The 25,032-nt window shown below is 41.3% G+C and overlaps 1 long non-coding RNA gene across 2 annotated transcripts in view; it reads left to right on the plus strand.

The window, feature by feature from the left end:
* The window catches only part of LOC123977437, a 54,716-nt gene extending 30,018 nt beyond the window's left edge, over positions 1-24,698 (plus strand). Inside the window, exons 2-4 of one of the 2 annotated variants that reach the window (XR_006826688.1) lie at positions 3,053-3,175; positions 24,212-24,266; positions 24,377-24,698. This is a non-coding gene — a long non-coding RNA (uncharacterized LOC123977437). Of the gene's footprint in view, positions 1-3,052; positions 3,176-3,915; positions 4,150-24,211; positions 24,267-24,376 lie in introns of those variants that run through there. The other variant, XR_006826677.1, reaches the window with a different exon arrangement.
* Positions 24,699-25,032: the final 334 nt, after the last annotated feature.

The raw sequence follows: 25,032 nt of genomic DNA on the forward strand, positions 1-25,032 counted from the left end.
GTCATAGCGACGCCACACACAACTGCCACGACATAATGTTCAATGCGACACACACACCAGCGATCCACACAGCTTTCTCTTTTTTAAGTTAAAACGTTTCAACATTCCTGAGAATATAAAGACAAATAAGCGGTATGAAAACCTTCCAGCTGTGTTTTCCTCTGCCGTTGTTGCTGCAGCGGTCTGTGTGACGGCGGGAGCAGAGGGCTCTGTGAGCGGGCAGTTGGCCCGCTTGACACGCTCCTCCTGCGGGTTGGAACAGGCATCCCCCACAGCCACTTGCGGAGCTCCTCAACTCTTTACTCTTTATGACGCGTTTTCATTGTGACGTCACAAGTAAAGGAAGGTAAATGGCTGGACTACAAACGAGCTGTTTTCAAGCAGTTCAGAGCAGAGCTTTCTGTGAGAGATGGGAACTCCCTTTGGGCTGGACTTTGGGCTTTTTCACTTTGAAAACCTATTACATGCACAAAAAAGAGATATAACTCAATAAAGGAGAGTGGAAAAGCCAAAAAGCATAATAGCATCTCTTTAAGTGTTGACCTGGTAAGAAGATCTGTCAGAATCAGGCAAACTTTGCACATGTAGATACTTTCTGAATAATAATAATAATAATAATAATCCTTATTTGTAGAGCACTTTTCAAAAACAAGTTACAAAATGCTTTAACAAGTGTAAAGAATAATACAAAAAAAAAAACAAGATAAGAGCATGAAAAATTAATATAAAATTAAGAGGGATAAAATAAAGTCAAATAAGATCGGGAAAGGCTCTCCTATAAAAGTATGTTTTAAGAAGGGACTTAAAAGAGTTCACTGACTCAAAGCCCATGTGTTAAAAGAGTCTTGGTCTCAGTTACAAATAAGATTATTAACACAGCTTTAAAAGGAGGATGTTGAAACGCTGCATCATCTTCATAGTCAGCAAGACCTGAAAGAGTTGCAGATGCATTTTGGCAAATAAGACTTGTAACTTGAATTAGAGTTTCTCTAGAAGACATAAAAAGCATCTCAATTTGTTCACTTTTGGTTTCCCGTCTGATTAAGCAACGTAGAGAATTTAGCTCTACTGGAGGTTTGTTTACAACCTGTCTAATCGTCTGCTACAGAGTAAACTTTGATTTCTGGATCATCAGAATTACAAGAAGAGAAAGAGTCAAATGCCCTGATAATTTTTCCAGCGTGAGAGTTGCTGCTTGAAATTTAAAAAAAGCAAGAAAGCATGTCTGTCTGTGTGTATGTCAGTACAGTCTCCAGCATGTCAGCCGTGAAAGGCCTCTACACGCCGTTTGAGCTCTCCTGAGTGAGAGAAGTGTGACAAACAGCTCAACAGGCTTTGGCACGCCAGCTGTCCAGAGGGGACACACACACACAGGCTGGAAAATTCACACACACACACGTCCACACACGTCCACTACATGTATATCCAGCCATATAAATGATGTGCGTGCACAGACACACACACACACATATAAACACACTCAACATGGGAGAAACACACACAAAAAACACACACTGCTGCCAAGCATGGCGCGGTAATCTTTAGTAATGCCATCGGTTCTGGGGGCAGAGCATCTGAATGATGCCAACGGCCACACAACATCAGAGCCTCGGCGCCCTGCCTTCCCACAATCCCCCTCTCCACAGGCAACCAATCCACTGTCAGACAGGAAAAACTGACTTTTCTGGCGGTGCTTCACCATTTGAGTTCTGAGGAGGGATGCTGCTGCTGGGGGGAGGACGAGTGACAGGAAAACCTGTTGGCTGAATGTTGTAGTGGCCTGCTGCTTTCTGGTCGCCATGGTGATTTTGATCAACAACCATTAATAATGTGTAAACCTGTTCATTAAGTCTGTGACTGCTCATTTACGCCATTTATTTTCCAAATATATAATAGACTACATTTAGCAGGAATTCAGAAAATATCACAAATATCAGAAGCCAATCAAGATTTGAGGGGAAAAAGTTGGATGAGCAAATAACTACAGTAATTTCATTAGTTTTGTACTAAACAAAGTGATTTAATTTGCTTATTTTGACTCTTGTCTGTGAAACTCAGAGGTCGCATGGAGTTCATATACAGGGGGTATATCCATAAATGTATGATATTGTCTTTCTAATGTTACTTTTGTCGTGGTATTTTATTATTTACTGGCTGAGTGAAAATCCACTGAAATTGCAGCTATAACAGAAAACACAGGTTAATAATATAAAGGATCCATACTTAGGAATTTCAATTTAATTGTTGCATATAGGGTTAAAAGCTGCTATTTGTGACTTTCCACATGTCTGCCTAAAATTACTGCAATGATAGTGAAGCATCAAGTGTCCTGCTTGCATTTCGTTCTTTGTATTCTACTGTCAAGCAAAGAAAGACACAGTTGACCAAGCAGATACTTTAAATCTTGATACATACAGTACCAGATCAATAACTTTATCAGTGCTGATAAGATTCTAATATTATCTCCCTCAGCTATGTTGAGATGACATTGCTTCAAAGAATGGGTGAGTTGAAAACACATGCCACTGCTTTAAAGTGAGATTGTGTGACTTTTGCCAAACAGTGGCCACTGTCGCAAAAAGTGCTACTTAATGATACATGCTAACTTGCAGTGTAGCAGTAGCATAAATGCACAACAGTCAGCAAGTAAGTCAGCAAACCGAAAGTCAGTTACACAGCAATATCCCGCTAACTTTTGTGAATATTAGCAAACATTTGCCACCATAAGCTACCAGACCAAGTGAGGCTGTAGCAGCACAACCACTAAATGTACTGAATTTAGCAAGCATGCATTTAATTGCCTTGTTATCTCTCGTTTCTTGTTTTAGTTTTGAGTCATTGCAAATCTCTTCATATTATGATAAAAATGTATGAAAACAGTTGCATGGAAGATACAAAAAATCCCAAAAAGCTATAATATTTTTTAGAAAATATTCATCAGTAATGTAAGGACAGGGTGGTTAAAAACATCAGTACAGGTAATCAAAATGCAGCACAGAGGACCCATTTGAAGAAAAGCTGAATTCATATTTTTGTTTACATTTAATTGCAGGATGGCTGCATTCGCCCGTTGCCTCGGCCTCAGGCTGGACTCTGATTCAAGGTTGACGGCTCATCAAGTCGAGTGACAAGCATTGGGGGCGGGAACTCGAACAAATGAGAGGGAGGAAGAAAGGTAGGCCCAGTATAAACACCTCACTGGCTCCAGGCGAAAAGCTGCATATTGTAGCTTGAAATCGCCTTCACCTCCTCCTGTTAGGTCATGAATCTTGCCGAGCACCTGAAGTACTGTCATCGTTTAATTTAACCTAAAAAATTGCAGTGCAGGTTGGTTAGGTTTTCATGTAAAGGACCTGTTTCACAAAGAGAGGATTCCCCTTCTTTCTTCTCTCTGAGGTGCATTGGGCTGGAAAAGGCAAGACGTGGGTGGTCAGTTTAGTGAAGCCGTCAGTTGTAGGAAGATGCTAGTTATTGTAGTAGTCAGGTGGGGGGGGGGGGATTCAGGCACCCACCGTCTACATTGCCGCATCGCCCACGGGGTGAACCTCAGCTGTTCTTTCCTTTCCTTCCTCCCTCCTTTATCCCTCCTGACCTTCCTCCACCTCCTGTTCGTTTTATCCCTCTCTCCTTTCAGCATCGGAGAGAAGCTGCGGGTGGGGGGGTGGGGACTGTCAGGAAGGGAGTGAAATGTGTGTGTTGTTGTGTGCACAGCTGAGGGAGGGGTCGATATGATGAGGCTTCAGTGTTGTCGAGATGGATTAGCCGAATGACTTTGAGGGGTTTGTTCTCTTGTCTTTGAGCACACAGCCAACTCACTGTAACTCTTCCTCTCCCTCCCCATCTTTCCCTCCCAAATCTTCATGTCTCCCTCTCAATATTTGTCTCTATCCTTTTTTCTGTTTTCTTTTTTTATAGGATACCTCATTAAGGCTCTGCAGCAGCAGCCTCCCCATCCCGACACACGCAAACACCTACCCAAAAACATCTATTACTACTTTGGGGTAGCAAAATTGGACTGATATATTTATGCAAGAAAGGGGATACAGTTTCATAAATTTATTTTTTGACTTGTTTTTCTGACTTGCTGCACTTTCTATCACCAATCTAGCTTTTTTTCCTATTCTTATATTTTTCATACAAAAATGTGATATTGTTGTATTTTTTATTTAGTTAGGTTGGTGTTTGGCCTGTTTGTTGTCAATGAGGCACTGCAAGAATAAAGGATAGCATTTATTTCAGTTTTTCCCCCTTGGTCTTGCTGTGATGTTTTGTGTTTATTAAAAGGTACCATGTGTAGCATATTCAAACATCAATCTATCATTGTCTAATTAACTGTTATACCTTGAGATAATTATCCTGAATAGATGAGGCCACAGTCAAGATGATTAGTAGCCTCTCCCTCACACCACTTGGTAGTGCTAGTCTTTGTTTGATTTCAAACCACATTTCCCATAATTCCTGCTGCTTACTCTGACAGAGGATTTTGCCATTTCTATTGGCTTAACCCAGAGGCCATAAAGAATCCTTTAGGTTTATCCCCAAAGTAGAAAAGTGCAGTGAACTTTTCAGTTTTTGGTTTCTAAATGAATCTGCTGGAAGAAGAAATAAAACATTTTTATGTGACGTCTGCTACACAGTTACTATTTCACCCCAAACTACAAATACCGCATTCAGATGGGAGGACAGTCCAGGTTCCCTGTTTTCTGTGTGATTTGTCAGCTAGAACAGTTGAAAACTATGGCAGCTACTCACCGTAACATTGCTGCCCAGTTGAATTGGGTTTTGCACATTAAGACCACATGAATCCCTCCTCCAGGCCTTTGCATTTACACCTGGTTTTAAAGCAAACATGGCGTATCCCAGGTCAAGGGAAACAATGCTGCTGTATGGGTTCTGCTTATTTTTTGTTCCATCCTTCCATTTGTAGCTTTTGTGGGACCTGCTTGAGGAGGCTGTCCTCCCAATACGAATGACAGCATCAGTAAGTCCAGCAAGTGCCACAAAACGACTTTACACCCAAGGTCTGGGTGGATGGATGGGTCAGCAGTACATTCATCCCTCAAGCCTGACCAGGATCGCCCCCGCACTTTAACCCCGTGGTTATTAGTGCAACCATGACGACAAAGGCCCCCTAACCTTATTGGAGTCCCTAACCAAACCTTAATCACAGTGTAGTTATATAATAAAACGATTTATTTTCAGCAGTTTCCATATGCATGGGCAATTGATGTCTTCTTGCTGATGGAGCCGTCAGATCACAAAATGCTTCCATGTGTCATGTGGGGCATGGACAAACAAAAGGTTATGTTGTTTCATTTAGAGGACTTGCTGTATTGAGATAGAAGGAAAAGGAGAAGTTAGGTGACCTTTGAGCATGTTGAGTGAAATGTTGCCACATTATATCATTTACATTTATCACTTTCAGTGAAATATCCAGATACAGATCACATGTATATCTGGTGTAAATAGATTCTCAGATTCATATACTATACTAACCAATCATTGAGAAGGTTCTTTGTCTTTGTTGCCCTATTTGTTAAGTGTTTATGTCAAAGGTCAATTCCCTGTCAATTGTATTACCAAGGTACTTATAACTCTTTCACTTTAATTTTTTTCCCTTTAGCCATTGCTAAAATCTGAAGAGGTGGAAATTCTTTTTTTTCTTTAGTCAATAGCCATGCCTTTAATTTGGGAAATTTTAAGTGCCAAAAACGAATCATCATCATTTGTCTTTCAACCGGCCACTTCCCTTGCCTTCCCTTCCTTTCCTTCCTCCTTGTTTTGCCTGTATTACTCTTCCTCTGCCTCCCATTCCCGTCTTCCCCTCGCACTCGTCTCTGCTTCCTACCACCTCCCCGCCAGTCTCACAGTGTGTGATTGATGTCGCGAGGTAGTATTAACACTTCTCACGCTGCTAGTACATGGAGGAAGGGGGAGGTGGTGTGATGTACATGAACGATTGATTACCTTACCACCACTGGCTGATGACTTCTCCAAAGATGGCTCCCCTGGAATCGATAACCAGTGCTCTTCCTTTCTTGCCCTCCACCCCCACCCCACCTTTCAATTCTCCAAATCAGAGACGAGAAGTTCATGCAGCAATTATAAAGGAAAGACACATTTGCATACGGAAAAATAATTAAAACAAACAAAGTGAGGCTGGGACCCCCTGGAGAGAGGAGCAGGGAGGAGCGGGGAGGAGGAGGAAGTGAATAATGTGGGCATAGAAAGAGGTTTAATTGCTCCACACCGGGGTTGTGCCATTTATCTTCAACTCTCTTGCTCTGACGCTATTTCATTTGTCACCTTAGTACAGATGAGAGTTTACGTAGGTGTTCTCTGGATATCTGTTTCAAGGTAAGCACCCAGACACACACACACGCACAAATGCATTATACTATGATACTTTTAAGAGACAGGTACGAATGCCGTGCCGTCAATGTGGAAAGATGACTCAGAGCACTCCAAAGTTAACTGCATCCTTTCTCACTTGCACACTCACACGCACACAAACACACACTTTGTTACTTTAGTTTATAGCTTTATAAAGAGCTGTTACATAAAAGAGTCCAGTTTTCAGAGAGAAATGTTCTGCTCTTTTGCATGTCTGTCTCTCTCAGAAGCAGTCATTATGCTCCTGGAGCTTCCATCCATACTGACTACTTAGTTCCTCCTCTTGTGTGTGTGTGTGTGTGTGCGCACATGCATAATGTGTGTTTTTGTGCACTCTGATTTTCGTCGTCTTTGTCTCATTGTGTGTGTGTGTGTGTGTGTGTGTGTGTGTGCGGTGCTTTTGAGCAGACTCCCCGCTGACGCCGCGGGGTGCGAGTCGTCACGCGCGGAGGGCCGTCCGCTACGTTAGCGCCGGAGTGGCTAAAAACTCCATTTTCAGCAGAGCGTTTGAAGCCAGAGGATGAAAGTCCCTGCTCTCTCTCCCTCTCTCTTACTCTCTCTCTTCTGATGCTTCTGATGGACAACTCAGTGGCCAGCCACTTCTTTAATTAAAGGCACTGTCTGCCGTTTTTTACTAAGATGAAAGAGTATTGACCTGATGGGGCTCCGGGCAGATAGAGACAATGTGAGTGTCACTGAACAGTTTGGTCTCCCAAGACAAAGTGTATGTGTGTGTGTGTACTGTAGGTACAAATGTGTGTGTTTTAGCCACATTGTGGACTGAATGTGGACTTGACAGAGTGGGGGAATGTGGCCAAAATCAACACTTATGCAGAGCAAGTGCAAATACTGTATGTGAGTTAATCACTACAGTTGCAGTTTCAAGGCCTTTTCACACGGGAAGCGATTTACGCGCTTCGTAATTCATTTTCAATGAGAGGCGAGCGTGTAGAAAGGGAGGCGCGGGCATTGCGACAGGCGAAGCGACAAGCGGGCGTGTTCCCATGAAACTGTCGCGGTCATGCTCGTCTCACGCACACGCCCCCCCCCCCCCCCCCCCCCCCCCCCCCCCTGCCAAAGTTGAATTGGCTTGAACTTTCTGTAGCCTACGCGACACGCAGCACAAAAAGAAGATGGGCGAGAGACTGATCCTCGCCATGACTTCCCTGAAATATATAAATTTAACAGGAGGGTATTTGCATGACTAGATTTATCTGCTATATGAATGTGAATAATATATATAATATAATAATATAGCCTATCAACTAACGTTACTTATAGTTTTACTTTAAGCTAGGCTATGAAGGAATACAGTGGCGCACAGAAGCCGTTGCCTTGGTTACTATCTATTGACCGTCTTCTGTTTACTCGCGGAGCGCTTGTCTCGGTGTCTGTTCACATGAGAAGCGCAGAGCGACCCTGCTGGGCCAGGCGACTACGCCGGAGCAGTGTCGCTTCCTGTGTGAAAAGGCCTTTACTGGTGTCTCATTCAGTCTTATTGGCTACTCAGTTCACTGCAGTGTCTCCTACCTGGCTGAAGGAGACTGTCTTCACTAGAGAAATAATGGTATTGGTTAGCTGGCAAAAACAACCTATGTTCTCTTGTGACCCTGCAATTAATGCTTTTTCTTTGTAACAAGACATAGTGAGATATTGTTAAAATGCTCAACTTTGGCTGCAACGCAAAATGAAGTAATCCGGCAAGGTGTGGCCAATCGAATACATGCCAGCACACATTAACAACATTAACTCCAACTGAGCCTTAAACAACAGACCCCAACAACACTGACCCCTGCACTGTTTTAACGCAGGTCTTTTCTTAATATGCCTGAACCCCAAGTGGATCCAAGCATACCAGCTGCTCGGCAAGAGTGTAAATTCATTGGTACCAATTTTAATGTTCTTTCTCTGTTTGGGTTTGATTATCTTCAGGTTCCAATGGTCGTTGGGTCACATTCCAGTCGGGTTTTAGTGATCTGATCTGAATTCCATGTGTTCCTCGTTGGGATTATCTTATCTGTTTTTTTTTATTCTGTGGAAAAACAGGTGACATGTTGTCAGACCTTGGTTCAAATGTAATTGGGAAACATGTTGCTAAAAATGGGTAGAGATAGAACAACATGTTTCAAATGTCATCAAACCCTTGAAAACTATCTCAGAAACAGTGGTGGAAAAAAGCACGCTGCTTTGGTAACTCACAAGTATAATTTATATCATCAAATTGAAATGATGCTCCTTTTCTGCGTGTATGGTAAAGCTACATTCCTTGGTTTCTGAGCACAACAACAAAATTAGCTGATTTAACCAAAGCTGGCATTAAACTCTACACAACGAGAGTGAGCTTGCATGTTTTTTTTTGTAGTCTACGTTAACATGCAGCCAAAGCAGCCTCGTACACCCTCTGTAAGGAACTCAACATCATCTGAGCTGGCTGTAGCTGCGGGCGAAAACAACAAGGCTTTAAACGCACCCTGTCAGAGAAGAAACGCTTTTCAGTCTCTCAGAGCTCATTCTAATCGTGTGCTTCCTGTTTTTGTTGCTCTGTGTGTGTGTGTGTGTGTGTGTGTGTGTGTGTGTGTGTGTAAATCCCTTGCTGTTTGTGAGCTGTGCGACACTGCCGGGTGCTCACTGTGTCTGCTCGCTGGATATCAGGCACCCAGGGATCCTCAGAAGCAGGCATTACCAGTTAATGCACCTCTGAAGGGAGCATCTGCACTTAAGACAATTATACTGCAGATGGGTGTGTAGCTGTGTGTTTGTGTGTGTGTGAGAGAGGGAGAGACAAAGAGAAAAGAGTGAGTGAGACAGACAGAGAGGATGATAAGAAAATAGAGGGAAGAGCTTTCTATGCCTTCGCGTAAAATACGATATGGGATTCATTCCCCTAACCAAAATCCTTTTTCCTCACCGCTCTTCTGGGTTCAAAACGTTTGAGGTTTATTTTCAGGACCTTGCAATTGCACCTTTTTTGCAAGAGCAGCACACACACACATCTTACCTGGCTATCTCGTTTTTGTAGAATCTGCTGTCTTTTAAGGCAGGTACACAATTGTATCTTCAGTCGTACCAAAATTCTTTCTGGAAGATCAAAGTGGAAAAAAACACCTTGACGCAGCTGCTGTGAACTTTGTTTTAAAGATTAAGAACTGGTCCAAAAATTCTCTTTCTGTAAGTCTTGTGACCTATTCTGGGGAACAATTATATAATGTCTCCAAAGTAAGATGGTAATGTAGAGAGGAAGCACAAATATCCAGGTCAAGAAGAGAATATCAGCACTATACAATCTGTGGACAGGATACAACGCTAATCGCTTCTTCACAACAATCAAGTGTTGTTTTCAGTTTCAAGTAAGGGGACAGTTGTATGTTGACTTCATATTCAGGGCCGTCATCTCTTGAAACTTCCTGCAAGTAGAGACTGGAGCTGTGGTGTCAGTAGCCGTGTTTCCATAGAAACGGCCAAATTTGAAAAAAATCCTTAATTTTGCAAAAAAAGTTGTTACGCTCTCTTGAGGTGGTTTTTGCCTTTGTCGAAAAAGAGTTAATGTGCTAAATGGGAGATGGAAACTGATCAGCTGTTTCCGCTGTCGGCATCTTGCCAGATATTGCCATTACGCGCGAGACATGGCTGGTAGCAAACTGCCCACTTGAAACACACTCCTGAAAATCTTTTCCCAGTTCAATGGTCCTCAGGTCTAGCAACTGGTTTTGTTTCTGTTTGGAACCCATACGTCTTGTTTATTACAGCCATGTGTAACTTAAACTTACGTCTACTGACGTAACTACGCTTGTCTGCTAGCCTGGTTTATTCGCTCATGGAAACACACCTAATTCGCATTTTCTTTATTTTTTTCTTTTTTGCGACATTGCGACGCTTAAAATTCACATGACTATTTGATGGAAACATGGCTAATGTCAAGTTATTAGGAATTTATTGATACACTCTATTGATACTCCTTATCGGTTTTTTTTTTATAAATACTCTTATTGGTTCTTTTTCATTATTAAATAATTGCCTTTTAAAAAAGATATTTTGAAAAAGAATACAAGAGTAACAGGATTAGTATTGAATATTTCATTATAACTAAATGATGTTTCTAGAGCAACATTATTTACAACAGCAAAGTCAATAATATCTCACTGGAAACAAATGTCAGAATAAAACATTCTAATTATCAAAATACTGAGTGAAGTTTAGAAAGAATGACAAACTCAGACACTAGTCCTTATCAGTCCTTCCTCCTGTACTCCTGCTCCTCCCTCTGCTTCTGCTGGTAGAGGGAGGAAGGTTTGTCTCAGCCAGGAGCTGACTTTATATCAGTGTCCAGATTTTGAGGGAAACCTGCAAACTAAGCTAAACAGTTTGGCTACACACAGACAGCTTTCACTTTAGCTTGTTTGTAACAATATAATTGCTGCCCATATAATCTCCACTGATCTGCTGGCTGACTTCGCTCTGTGTAAGTGTGTGTGTGTCTGTGTGTGTACGTGGAGTGGAGAGCAGGCGCTCTGTAGAAAAACAGAGGAGGGAAGAGGCTGCAGTCCTTATTGTTGAGCCCTGGATTCGCTGTGTCACTACATCTGTAAATATCGTGCTTGATCAGTCCAGTGCATGTGAAACTCTCCACAGAGATGAGAAGGAAATGAAATGGCTCTTTTTTTAGCTACTTCCATACACTATATGTGTAGTTTACCTATTTTGTCATATATCAGATTTATGAATGCTGGGCCACACAGAGGTTGCTTCTGGGCCAGACGTGGCCCGCAGGCCGCTAATTGAATAGGGCTGGTGTAAGCTTTGGTGATTCAACATGACCCTATCCAACAAAGCTATTGTGTGTTGCATTTAAGACTTTGAACTCTCAGTCGCTATAGTGAGTGCCATGTTGGACGTCCATGAACAACTGACACATTTATCTAGCATGGTTAATCCTGTTTGTGCGTTTGAGTCTGACAATGCTAGCTTGTTTTCACATTACTGCATCAAACAGTAAATACTGTACATACTATTTATGCAGCTTTAAACTAATTCTCTGATGGGATAAAATGACAGTATTCACAGGGGGTTATATGCCAGACTATTTCATGGCTAGCACCAGTTGCAGGAAGGTAATGGGCCTGGTCCAGAAATACTCCAGCGCTCTACCCCCTATGAAAAGGTGAATTGTTTTTAAGCTTACATTTTTGTATGGGTTAAACAAACAACTTAATATGTGTTTATTACTAAGCTTTGGAGGTCGACAGAGCCAGGCCAGCAGTTTCTCCCTGTTTCCAGCCGTGCAGCAATGATAGTGGAATCAATCTTGTCATCTAGCTCTCTGCAATTTCTTTTTAAAAGTTTCTGAAAAACAATCAAATTTCAAACTTAAGCAAATTAGCAAATAATTTACTCAACACGGAAGGGCCACCAACCCAGGTCATGACTAAGCGGTTTACCTAGAATTGAAGAACAAGGGACACTCTTTCAGTGACAACCATGTACATCTTTTGGACAGGGAGGAGAGATGGTTCAAAAGAGGCATGAGAGAGACGATTTACGCCCGAACAGAGAGACCATCTCTAAACAGACTAAGATACCACTTATCCCCTATTCCCTACCAGTAAGAACTGAAGAAGCCCCTTTGATGAGAGGCGAAACATCTTCAGGTTTAACCTTTCTAGGACAACTATGAATCTTTAAAGACACCCATGAAAGTGCTTCAGAAATACCAATGCAGATCTTTCCATCATCTAAGCTGTAACCAATAAAGTTAGCTAGATTATTAGCCAGGTGCTATGTTTGGTTAACCTTGTATAATGTCTTGTCAAAACAACTAATACTGTATCTTCTATATGCCAATAAAAGCTGTAAATTCACGTAGCTGTTCACAGACTTCCAATATGGCTGCCAGCAGATGTGTTATATAACCTCAAAGGTCTCTACTAGGATTACTAGCGCCAAATATTCAGTACATTCTGGTTTAAAAGTTTGTTCCACTCAGCTGTGCTATGTGTCAGCAGCACCTTTTCCCCTACAGATTGGACCCCCCATATGGCAGGCAGTCCGATCCTGCGATAAATAAACTGCTGGCTACTCTGACCTCTGTCTGCACCGAGCACACGCTGAATATGTGCTGCTGCTGGATTGGAAGAGCTCAGCGGGGGGGTTCCTTCTTCCCCTCTCTCTGTTCCCTCCATTCCTCCCGCCCTTACTTCAACGTTTTCTCCCCACCGCCGGAGTCAGCGGTCCATCTCGCGCCGCAGATTGCCTATGACAGCCGCGCTATTTCAAGTCGGGGGTTTGAGCTAAATTGGAGTGAGCAATACCACCTGTGCCTGCTGAAGGGCCGCTCTGGTTCGCGCTGCTGCTCCGCAGAGAGGAACCGGGAGGAGAGGGAGCGGTGGGTGGATGGTGGGATGGGGAGGGCAAGGGAGGTAAAAAAGCTGCTACCTGCAACCATCAAAGCCTCTGTTTCACATGCAATCTGCCCAGCTGGATCCCCTGTGAGGAGGGGTTAGCTCAGAGCAGAGCTGGATGTTTGCCGCTCTCCCTCTTTCCCCACTTACATCCTCTTTATTCCTCTCTCTCTCTCCACTTCTCTATCGCTCTGCTCCTCAACTCGCTTTCTCCACAGGTGTTTTATCTTCCTCTCTGTACTCTGCACTGTCTTCCCGTATCTTGCCACCTCTCTCTCTCTTTGTGTATCCATCTTTGTCACATTTTCCCTCCTTTCACTTTCCAACTATTTCCGCTTCTCCTTAAAGGCCCCTTTGCACTGTGCAATTTTGGGCTGTCCCAGACAAAAGCTGAAAACCGTGAGAGATATGTGGTAAATCTTTGGTCGTTAATCTACAAGGTAAGTGCTAGATTGCACCATGAGATGCACTAAGGAAACAGCTGATTTGGAGCTTTGGAGACTGAAGACAGCCTTGATCAAAATTTTGTCAATTTCCGAAAATAAGTACCAAAATATGAATGCTGCTTGGACCCATCTACAAGCCATCCAAACCTACAGCTTGTAATGATGCAGAATACACTCACTGACGCGACATTCACATGCATGCTTTTTTCATTTTGATTGAAATCATTCCGATTGAAGATTTCTGATCAACTGTCCAAATGGGATGTGATCTAATACACGTTTAGTTGGAACACCTGTGTGACATGCACAAAAGTGATGAATACATCAAGCATTTGTCTTCCTCAACTCGAACCTTTCAGCACCAACCCATTTAGCAATATCTCTTTGGCACAGGATTGATCAGCTCCCTGAAGATAGCGGGGTAGTTGGCATTCATATGTTGCTCGTAATAAAGTTACAGCTTGAATGAATAGGTTGTTATTTCTTATTTTCCTACGTTCCAATGGTCCAATAATGGTCAGTTCTCCGCAAATTTCCAACTGTTCTTGGAAGAATCATTAGTTTTCAGTTTATGAAAAGGTTTTAACTATCCCCCTACAACTGACTTGGTTTGGGCCTGTTTATTCTGATTAAGGTTTTTATAAGGAGCGTTTTTATTTAGTTTGGGCCTTTGAAACCAAATGTAACTGGAGAACAAAAACAAAATGCACTGTTTATTCAGACATAAACATTATTGCAGCGAGCAACATAAGTAAAACATTTTCTTTAACATCCACCACTTGTGACTTCACTCTTTTGTCTGTTTTATAGGGGACAAAGATTATCAGTTTCTGGCCAATGATACCCTTATTAGGGCCTAAAACTCTCATGACCCTAACAATTAAAAACCATATATTCACCCTTGATTATTTTTTTGCCTCTGTTTTTTAGAATAGGTACATGTAACACTTCAAAAACCTTTGGTTTAATGTCGTCAAGCTGAAAACAACCGTGTAATTTTTTTAAATTTATATCATTATTATTCCTAAGCAGTTGGCTTTGGAACATATAGGGTTTCACTGAAGTTAGACATGCTAATTAAATTTGTCAAACAAATATCAATACATCAGTCTATCCAGAGAAATTTTGCTCATTAAAAGACATAGTGGGTACTACCCAAGGTTGAAAACCTGTCTATTATACTATACTTCTATTTAAAATACCCTAAACCCTCCAGGTGATCGGAGAGTTACTTGTATATGTATATGTATATTAGTAAAAGTATTCGCTGCTGTGCTTTCTATGAAGCTTGTAGTTTGAAGTTTGACTTAAAATACAAACATTGCATCAGTTATTTGGCAGTATCCATGGTAATGACTTGGTAATGAACAGTAAGAAGTTGGTCCATGCTTGTAGCCATGCGATAGACCGACACTGAGCTAAAAATGTTTTCAATTGAATAAGTACGTTTTGGTATATTTTTATTGACATTTTGATTTGTCAGTGTTCCAAAGCCCGGTAGGCATTTACAGAAGTGCTGTATGGTTTTTAGAATTGGCTCATTAATCATTACAAACGCATACATGAACACATAATTCAAACCCACACAACTTTATTTTTAAAGAGATTCAAAAAACTGTATATCAGGCTGGTTTGAGGGTGTTTATTCTAAAATGGTGTACAAAACAAGTACAATATTTTTCATTTAATGTAAAGCACAGTGATTTAAAAAAAGAGAGAACAGCTTAGTGTTTTATATTTTATTCAATTTAAGAATACACTATATATACATTTCCCCCGATGTGTTCACAGGTTTGGATTAGGCAGGGTTCAACTGGGAAAAGGTGATGTCACATACTTGCGTGCACCAATCAGGATGTAGCAACATTTGAATCAGAATCTGATGACAGTTGTTGGGTTTTTTGGTGACCATCAATGAAAACCCGCACAGTCCTGATGTGTTAACCTCTTAATAAATACAGAAATATGTTTTTAACTTTGATTTACGTAAGATAGTAAATATATAATATAGGTTAACCATCAGGACTGTGCGGGTTTTCATTGATGGTCACCAAAAAACCCAACAACTGTCATCAGATTCTGATTCAAATGTTGCTACATCCTGATTGGTGCACGCAAGTATTTGACATCACCTTTTCCCAGTTGAGCCCTGCCTAATCCAAACCTGTGAACACATGGGGGGAAATAAAAAAAATACAGAAATCTCATGTTAAGTAGTCAACACTGTTAGTAAGAAGCTGATTGACATCCATCACATTTTTTAATACTCACACTACTTGCACAAACCAACATGGTCACAAATGAGCAGTCCCTTGTAGATAGAATTAGCACGTCTTTGCTCTTTTACTCATCCAGATTGGCTGGTGAGAGGGGGGGTTAGGCTATATCCTCCTCCTCCTCCTCCTCCTCCTCCTCCTCCTCCTGGGCAGGATACAGTAGGCAGCATTTAGTGGGGAGAGTGGTGGAAACAGTGTGAGGTTAGCCATGAGGTCGCCACACTTACTGCACGGCCGAGCTCATTTCCACTGCTGTCCACAGCTCGGGCTTCCCCTCCGAGACAGAGAGCGAGAGCAAGCTGCAGTCAGTGAAATGGCTCATTCACTTTCTGATCACAGCCCGCCACTCTCTCCCTCACACACTCAAACTGACACACTTGCTGCACACACACACACACAGTCACACACACATTGACATTCCAGGCTGTCTCCATCGCGTGGTTATTTGCTGTTTTCGTCCCTCACTTCCCCCAATGTCATGAAATATTTCCTCAGCTCTGACAGTTCATCGCTTACCAGATACATCCGATGTCATTAAAACTAAACTTGTGTTTTTTTTAAGCTATCAGTGCATAGTGTGTCCTAGGATATTTAAAAACTAGTATTTGCCTTATATTTTGAGTGGAGTTAAACCAGCTCAATAAACCAGCATACAGGCAGCCAGTATCACAATCATGTTAATCCCTTTCTCAAACTAATCTGATAAGTACAGCTAATGATATTTGAAAGGGTAACTTGTGCCAAAACGGTCTATAGCTGTGATACACTGAAAGCATGTTTTTTCACAGGAACACACACACACATGCTTGCATCTATTACCCCTGACACACACACACACACACACACACACACACACACTTTCTCTCTCTTTCTCTCACACACACAGATTTATGTGCAGGCGCCCCAGAAGGCACGGGGGTGCTGAACCAATCTGCTTTTGTTGACTTGTACCTCTGCCAACTCTCCCCATGAAGACGTCTGATCAGCCAAATGGTCAAATACCTGAGATACACAGCATGTGAAACATTTTCTTACATTTTAAGCATTTAGCTAATGCTGCATGCTATACAGAGCATAAGTTATTTCACTGTGAGAGCAACTCAGGAGTAAATTCGTAATATGTCACTGGTGGCAACAGCTCAGATGTGCAGAGGCTGGCCAAGTTTGGTGTCTAAATGGTCACAATATGACATCATGGGATTGAAAGATATGGGGCTAAGAGAGCTTTGGAAAAATAGTATACTTATATGAAGATATTTAGGTTCTGATTTCACAATACATGCAATGAGCAGCTACAATAAACACCTGTTTGACCTCAAATAAAAGACCAAGTAAACCACCCTCTGTTACTTGTAGAGGGAGGAATGTTTGCAGGACGTAACATCCAGACCAACTTAAAAACAAACTTTAAAATTCCCCCTTTCTACAATTTCTCCATGTGCACAACTGCAGTTTAGTTTAGGTTAGGGAAGGATCATGATTATGGCAAATAAAATATGGCTAAGGCATGGTTAGGGTTAGGCAACTAACACTTGGTTAAGGTTAGGGAAATACTGTGGTTGGGGTAATAAAAGTTAGGGTTACAGGGTTACCTTTACTCACTATCAATGTGTTTATTTTAATTATTATAATTACTGAGTTGTGTTATTTACCCAAACTAAAAATATGGTTATTTTGAGTCAGTGTTGGGCACAACCAGCTCAAGTTTTATCTTAAAACTGTCACAAATGTATTGGTAGTTGTACAAAACAATGTGCAGACGATTCAAAACTATAAAGGATATGCATAATATTTACAATCAGTTACACGTAGAGACATTTAAGTATAAAAAGAGCTAATTAGATTTTAAGAATTCCCAACCATACCATGTTTTAGTCCGGATGAATAATACAGAAACACAGCATTAACACTGGGTCAAAACACTGGTTATCTATGAGCACTGGGTAAAGTTTGCCCAGTATTGTGGTGGTGCTCTTTTCACCCAAATTGAGTCAGTTTTGACGCAGTGATTTTTAGTGTGTGGCCTCCTGTGTGAAAGTCAGACGCCTGTCCACCACCCTGACCTCCACCCTATTACTTTGCTGCATAAGTATAATAACTTCTAATTCCTAGGGATACTGTGTTGGATGAAAATTATGTTTGCTGTCAACATGCGTAGTCACATCCAGACAAAATGTGTGCAAATCACCACAACCATGCAGATATCGAATACCATATTAAAGCTTAAAGCAGGATCTGTCTTATGTGGCAACCCAGCTGCATCCATTCACTTTCCTCTCATGCTCTCACCTATCACTCTGTTTAAAACATACACCTACTGAACGACATTTGTCAGACACATAATTATGTTAATTACAGGAATCAATTTTCATAAATCACTCCAGTTGTTCATATTTGCGTGAGAAGATTTTTTGCTGGCCAGATTTCAACTATGCTTGTTTGAGTTGGTTTGCAGATAGCACAACAGTTGGTGCAGCATATTTTGGGGAAGTGTTTTATGTCTTTAAATCTTTGTAGATTCCAAACAAATGGAGCGCCGGGGTGGTGTGAAACAAAGTGTAAAATATAAATATACACTTGAGGGCCAACAAAGCTTGTCATGATACCAAGGTGTTCAAGAAGTGCCCGTTTCAGTGTCTTTTTTTTTTTACGTTTACACGACAAAAATTCCACAGACCTTGCCCCATTCTCAGAGCTAAAAATCGCTTTCACTCCGATTGTAAACTTGTCTCCGATACAATTTCCCAGTGTCTCATCCAGGGATCAATACCACCACACACCACAGCCCTTTACTCACACTACTGCCTGGCAGTAAGGGATTGCAGGGAGCCGGTGGGTCAATGGCCGGGTCCCGGTTGGCTGATGGCCGTTTGTTAAAGAGCGGTCGACACGGCGGTGCTCGGTGTTAACGGTGTCAGCCCTGATACTCCCGCTGGGCCACTCTCTCCTAATGACCAGCCAATCAATAGCCTATCTGGCCTCAGTACTGACCAATCAAATTGACATCTCTTGTTGACACATCGAACCGGAGGGGAGAGGAAGTCCATTTCATTTATGAATGTGTCTGTGGCTGAACTGGTGGGAGTACATGATAGTGTCTCAGTTATATTGGGTTTTGTGACACATTTACATACACTAATAAAATATTATTGATTCATTGGGGTGGATATTTACAGTTTCTACACAGGCTTGAAGTCATAAAAATGGAAAAGGAAGAATTATGTCCTATATGGTGGCATACATTAAGTTGTTTTTGTAGTAAAATGAGAAATCGAAGATGTCCAATTCAAAGGAAAGGTGGGTTTTTTTATAATTACTGAAAGTTTCAAGTCTTTTCTGTATGCAGAAACAAACTCCACAATGCCACTCTGTATCAGTTTTTGGCACTATTTTGTTTCTGTGACAAATGCACCTGTGTCTCTGCTGGTGAACTTGTTTTTTTTCTCCCTCTTTTCTCTTTTGGGGTGAGATATTTTTATCAGCTCCATGGGGTTTCTTTTTCTCCACCGCGCAGTTTGTATTTCTGCCTTTCTGTCTGCGTGCCTTTGTCAGCTTTTGGCTTTTGTATTTGCGAATAAACCAAACCAAAAATATTTGTATATAAATAAGGCCAGGAGCTGTTTGAAAGTAGCTCATCACTGGGAAACGGCCAATCCTCTTGTTCTTTTCGAAATACCAATGCTTTCCTTAAATCCATCCCTAAAACCATGCCATTATGCTGCATCATGTTTCGGCGTGTATGTGTGAGTGGAGGGACAGGAAATGGACGAGTTGCGGAGATGAAAGGGGATTCAGGCCCACGTGGCGGCGGCTACACTGGAGCCTCAGTCCTCTGTGTCTGTCGCTGAGTCGCCTCGTCCATCCATCTGTCCGTGCGCCCTCAAAGGGACCTTTGTCCCGCCACAAGGGTCATTCAGAACACACACACACAGATAAAGATAGAAAGCAGCACACCCTCTTCTGACTGGACAAATGGACACTCGGTGACTCTGAGGGATGCACTTCAGGACCACTTTATTGGCCTCGTACAATGAAAGCAGAGGACTTTGTTTTTGATTTAAAGACTTAACAAAGAAATGTAGCAACACTTAGAGGACAAAGAGACGTAGAGCAAAGCTTCTGTTGTTCTGTTTTTATTATCAAATTTAATTTTATTAAACAACCATGAACATGCAGTATTTGGTTTGTTGCAGTCAGATCAGTGACCTGTCTTCCAAGAGTCCATTATTTTTCTGAGGACAATGATAAGAAAATGCATCGTCCTGTGAAAACCATGTATCTACCAAAATGTCAACTTTTCATGAAAAACAGCCCTGCTTTTAGCTTTGTGATGAAGCATGTTTCAGCTAATAGGTTCTTAAATAGTTTCATTACTTGAAAAGGTAGATGGATTTTCTTAACCCTTTATTTTAGACACTTTATAAACATCACCAAATTTGGAGATAGGTGGTTTTCACTAGATTGCGCCGGCATATAGTAAAATTGTTTTGCGGCGTCTGCTACACGACAGACCACTTTTACTTTATTCAGAGTTTCAGTGTTCTAAAATGCTGTGCAGGCACACAGAGGAATACAGCAATAAAAAATGATGCTTTTCTCAATGGAGATTGGAATTTGAAAATCTCTACATGTCTCAGGCACAAGAAATCTCTTCAAACACAATACAAACACATGCTGTCTGACATTATGACATAGTTGCAAAACTTGCCATTTTGCTTGACATATTCAATCATGCCCCTACATACAACACTCTTCTGCTTGATTTCATTCAGAAAAACACTCATTGAAACTCATTCATAACAATGCATTGTGGCCGTTATTGTCTTTTTATGAGCACTAAATATTATATTTTATATGGTACAAGGTTAAAAAAAATGGAGTAGCGTACATGATGGAGAAAACTGCCGGTTATATAAACTGATAAGTCCCAACTGCCAAAATACCTTATGAAAGAGAGAGGAGCTAGCGATGACACGTGAACGTGACAATGTGACATCATGCTGAGGGGAAATGAGCACAAGCGGAGATATACCCCCCACCCCACCACCCCAAAAAAAGATATTCTACCGGCTCTTTCCCTGAGCTTCACTGACAAAAATGTCTTTAGGTGGTGAGGATTATGGATTAATCTATAATAACTACTGAAGGAAAAGAGAAAGAAAGAAAAAAAGCAACAGTCTACCATACCACCACAAGAAATACTGCCTCATCTAATGTTCCCACTAATATTCCCAAATTATATTGCTTAGACCTGATCAGCATTGGAGAATTAATCATCGTTTTTCTGACACTGCCCGTCCCCAGAGTTCATTATATAAACTATATCTCCCCCTCTAATTTCTACAAGTTGTGGAGAGATTTTTTTTTCTTTCTTTTCAGTCCCTTCGCCCAACCCCTCTATTCCTTGATAATCTGTTTATCCGTAAGTGTCACATTACATTTGCAAAGCAGCTGGGGGGACCACTGCCATCTTGTATGGAGGGGCTTGAGTGTGATTACCCGGCCTCATATTTTGGCGCACACTCAGACTTGTCAAATCCTTTGATCTGAACTGTCTTCATAATCACTTCAAAAAGTCTTCCTGAGAGCGTGAGGGCTTTACAAATGGGCTTCCCACTATCACAGGGCTACACTCTTATTCTGTGTGCATGTGTGTGTGTGTGTGTGCATGTGTGTGTGTGTGTGTGCGCGCGCGTGTGTTTGTGTCTGGATGTGTGTTTTCCGTCTGTCTGTTTTAGTTTCTGCTTTTGTGTTTGTGTGTGATTGTCTCTTTCCCTGCCTTTTTCTGGCTTCATGGTCTTCACCTTCATTTTCAGTGTGTGCAGTTGTGTGTTTTCTGTGTTTCTTATATGCATGTAAAGAAAAGAGTTGTTGAAATGTTGATTCATACAAAGCAAATTGTATATATTAGGAAAAAATTGTAGCTGTGTCTATAACTATAATACATACTAACTTAATACAGTATGTACTACAGTTAGTATACAAAAAAGCAGGATAGCAGTCCTATTAAATGATTTATTCATGCGTGGACGTTTGAGGCAGATGCCCTTGCAGAAAGGTTGTATGAGCTGTCCTGCTGATTTTTGATTGTTGGTTGTGAGAATTTAGCACCCATCTACACAAGAAAATGTGTTACAAGACAATAATGTATTTCATTGTTTTGCGCTAACAGGAAATGATGCCATGCATGCAACAATGGACGTCAATCAAACCGCGACTTGGGAACGCTGCTGCCAATAAAACTTAACAAAGACAAAGTGAAATGTTTTACCAGGGATTTAATACGTTTCTGTTTTGGTTTACTATGTCTTTTTGTAGCTGACTGAGTCTGAAATCACTCCCAATTTCTATACTACATTATATTTACCCCTTGCCATTTCATTTGTGTGAAATGTATGCTCTATAAGGTGCCCTCAGAAATGTTGACAACGGAGCGATGACATACACACTACTTTCTACTAACCCAACAAAGCAATGTGTCGCCTTTTATAGATGTCAGTGAAAGTGTCAGTGATGATGTAAAATGATGATCATTCGTTCAGCTCTCAATTTGCTGCTCTACTTTAGAGTAAACTGCTGAGTGTCTGTTATATAGGGAGTAGTGAGTGACTGAGCGTGTGAACGAGGGAGCGATTTCAGACACAACCGGACAGCTACACCTGCACATTCTTACAGCTGTGTGTAGGGACAATTATGTCCATTATGCTGTGGGACAGTGGTGTTTAACACCAGCAAAAATAAAGTGTTTTCATTTGCGTACTGACTTTATCTGAGTATACTTACATACGTTACTTTTCCAGTGTGAACACAGGTCAGTTACAGGTGATTTAAATTAATTTCACTGTTTAGACCCCTTCTGGAAAAGTAAAATTCCCTAATATACTATATACTATGCAATTTTGTGATATTTGTACTTTACTTAAGTCAGTGTTTCCCATTAATTAACAAGACTATGACGGCACACCACAGTCTAATTTGTCCCGCCATAGTTTCAAAATTAACCAAAAATATTAAATATTAACATTAAAGACTTCTAAAGTTGTGTTTCCGCCGCTGTAAACTCGTGCACTCACACACTTTGGCATCCGTCTCGAGATAACCACTTTTCTTTCGAGGGAATTACAGTAACGTTAACAAAGGGTTTGAACAGTGTTGAGTGTATCCACTGTCACTCATCTGGGAGAACGCAATCAAGCTAGCTGCTAAATTTTGAGTGCATTGGTATTACAGCCTTTATGGTAAATTAAGTTAAAAGGAGCAGAGTGAGCTGACAGGCAGCGTTAGCAACTTTATTCTGTCATTTTCTCACTTTACAAGTGTTAGAGCATCAGAGTCTTACCTGAAGAGAGGCTATTAAATTGTAATTGTACGCAATACGAGCACAACATACAATGTAATTTATTAAATTGCATCAGAATTGGTGAATGTAGCGCGAGGAGGGAGGATACACATACTGTATAACAAAGTCCGGTTTTCAAAATAAGGTAACACAATGTATACAGTATGGAAATAAGATTACTAGGATTATATTCACAGGAAGTATAGAACATGTTACACAAATTATTCTTTGTTTTAGGGTTGCTGGAAAAACTAAATAAATTAGTTGAGGTTTTAGCTGTTTCATCAACATTTATATCTATGCATTGTGTTTGTGATCAAATTGTTTTCTAAGGCCAAGATTGTTAACTATAGAGCGCAAAGTACTTCATAGCTCGAGCCTCTTTGTTTTGCTTTTAAAGTGCACCAAATGAATGCACTTAACTTTAAAATGTATACATCTTTCTTCCTGGGGGGGGGGGCTTGCCCCCGGAACCCCTAGAGGGTTCATGTCCACCCACCATAATCTCACAAAATCCTGTGGGAAACAATGTAAGTATTGCAATTTCCCACTACATTTTTCTTCTACTCCACTCCAGAACTTTTAACTCACTACATTTATCTGACAGCTGTAGTTGCATGTTAATTTGCAGGTAAAGGTGCAAAGCACATGATCAACCTATATTATTATATGCATAGGGACCTGAAACTGAACCAGCGAAATGGAACTTAGCCATCATTGATTTTATTATTTACCTGTGCTTTTCCTGCTGTGACAGCATGGCTGAATATGTCTATGGAGTAGTTTTGCACTGTGGTATTACAAAAGGATTTAAGAACTTTGTCCACCACTGTTCCCAGGACAGTGTCCCACCTTCAACCTGACCAGAGGTCTAATTAGCTGTTTGACTATTAAAATATGTTGCCAGAGTAGTGGAGCCTCTGTTTAGGCATATGGATACAACATGTACAGTATACAGTACATGATAAAGGCTGCTGCCATGCTCTCCCACCCTTTCTTAGGGACATTTGTAGGTCTGGCCTTGTGGTTTGTGTGATAGATTTCATTATCTCAATAGCTGCTCTCTCTCTCTCTCTCTCTCCCTCTCTGTATCTTTGTGTGTGTGTGTGTGTGTGTGTGTGTGTGTGTGTGTGTGTGTGTGTGTGTGTGTGTGTGTGTGTGTGTGTGTATTCTACCATTGGGTCCAGAAAAAAAAAAGGTACAAAAGGCCTCAACTGGCCTTTCAGCATATTTTAATACCCTGCCCCACTCCTTCTCTCTCCTTGGTCAGACCTGAAGTTCTCTCTCTCTCTGCCCTGATGTGTATGTGTTTCTCTCTCTCCACTGATGTGTAATTGTCTCTCTCACTCTCTCTCCATGTAGTGGATGGATGGATGGAGGTGGAAGCGGCAATGGTGGCAGCAGCGGCAGCAGGGAGGTGAGGGTGTGTAAAAGGAGCAGCCCCCCTTCCACCACACTGTTCTGCGCTTCAACAATAGCATTTGCATATTTTTATATTCCGTCTCTCTCTCTCTCTCTCTCTCAAAGAAAACAGCCTGAAGCGTGAATTCTCCAGCAGCGGGCGTGCAGAGGAAAACGGAAGCTGGGGAGACAGTGTGTCCGCTTTTGCTGGGGGAGAGAGACTGTACAAACATGGTTCAAGCACACACACACACACACACACACACACACACACACACAAGCTAAGGCCCTTACCTCCAGAGGTTGTGCATCAGGGGGGGATATGGGACCAGGAGGGGTGTCAGAGGAGGACCAAAGTTTGGTGTGTGTGTGTGTATGCGTGTGTGTGCGTGTGTTGCCAGGGGACTGTGGCTCTCCTGAAAGAGGAAAAGACATACAGACAAACAGACATTAGAATCACATGGGTGCAGTTTTTACATTTCCTCAAGTACAATACTTAAATACATTTTTGAAGTACTTGTATTTAACTTTAGTATTTCTATTTGATGCTTTATATATCTAAAACATTACATTTCAGAGGAAAATATTGTAAACCTTTACATCCACTACATTTATATGACAGCTACATCACTTTACAAATGAAGAGTTTACATACAAATTGTATGATGACATGAGATGATGCTGATAAAATATGATGTATTGTTACAGATTAAACTATCCTACAGTAGATAAAATAGTTTGAAATGAGCTCCACCTCAACCAGCTACAACAGGAAAATGCTA

Source organism: Micropterus dolomieu, linkage group LG01, assembly GCF_021292245.1.
Source record: "Micropterus dolomieu isolate WLL.071019.BEF.003 ecotype Adirondacks linkage group LG01, ASM2129224v1, whole genome shotgun sequence".
NCBI lineage: Eukaryota > Metazoa > Chordata > Actinopteri > Centrarchiformes > Centrarchidae > Micropterus > Micropterus dolomieu.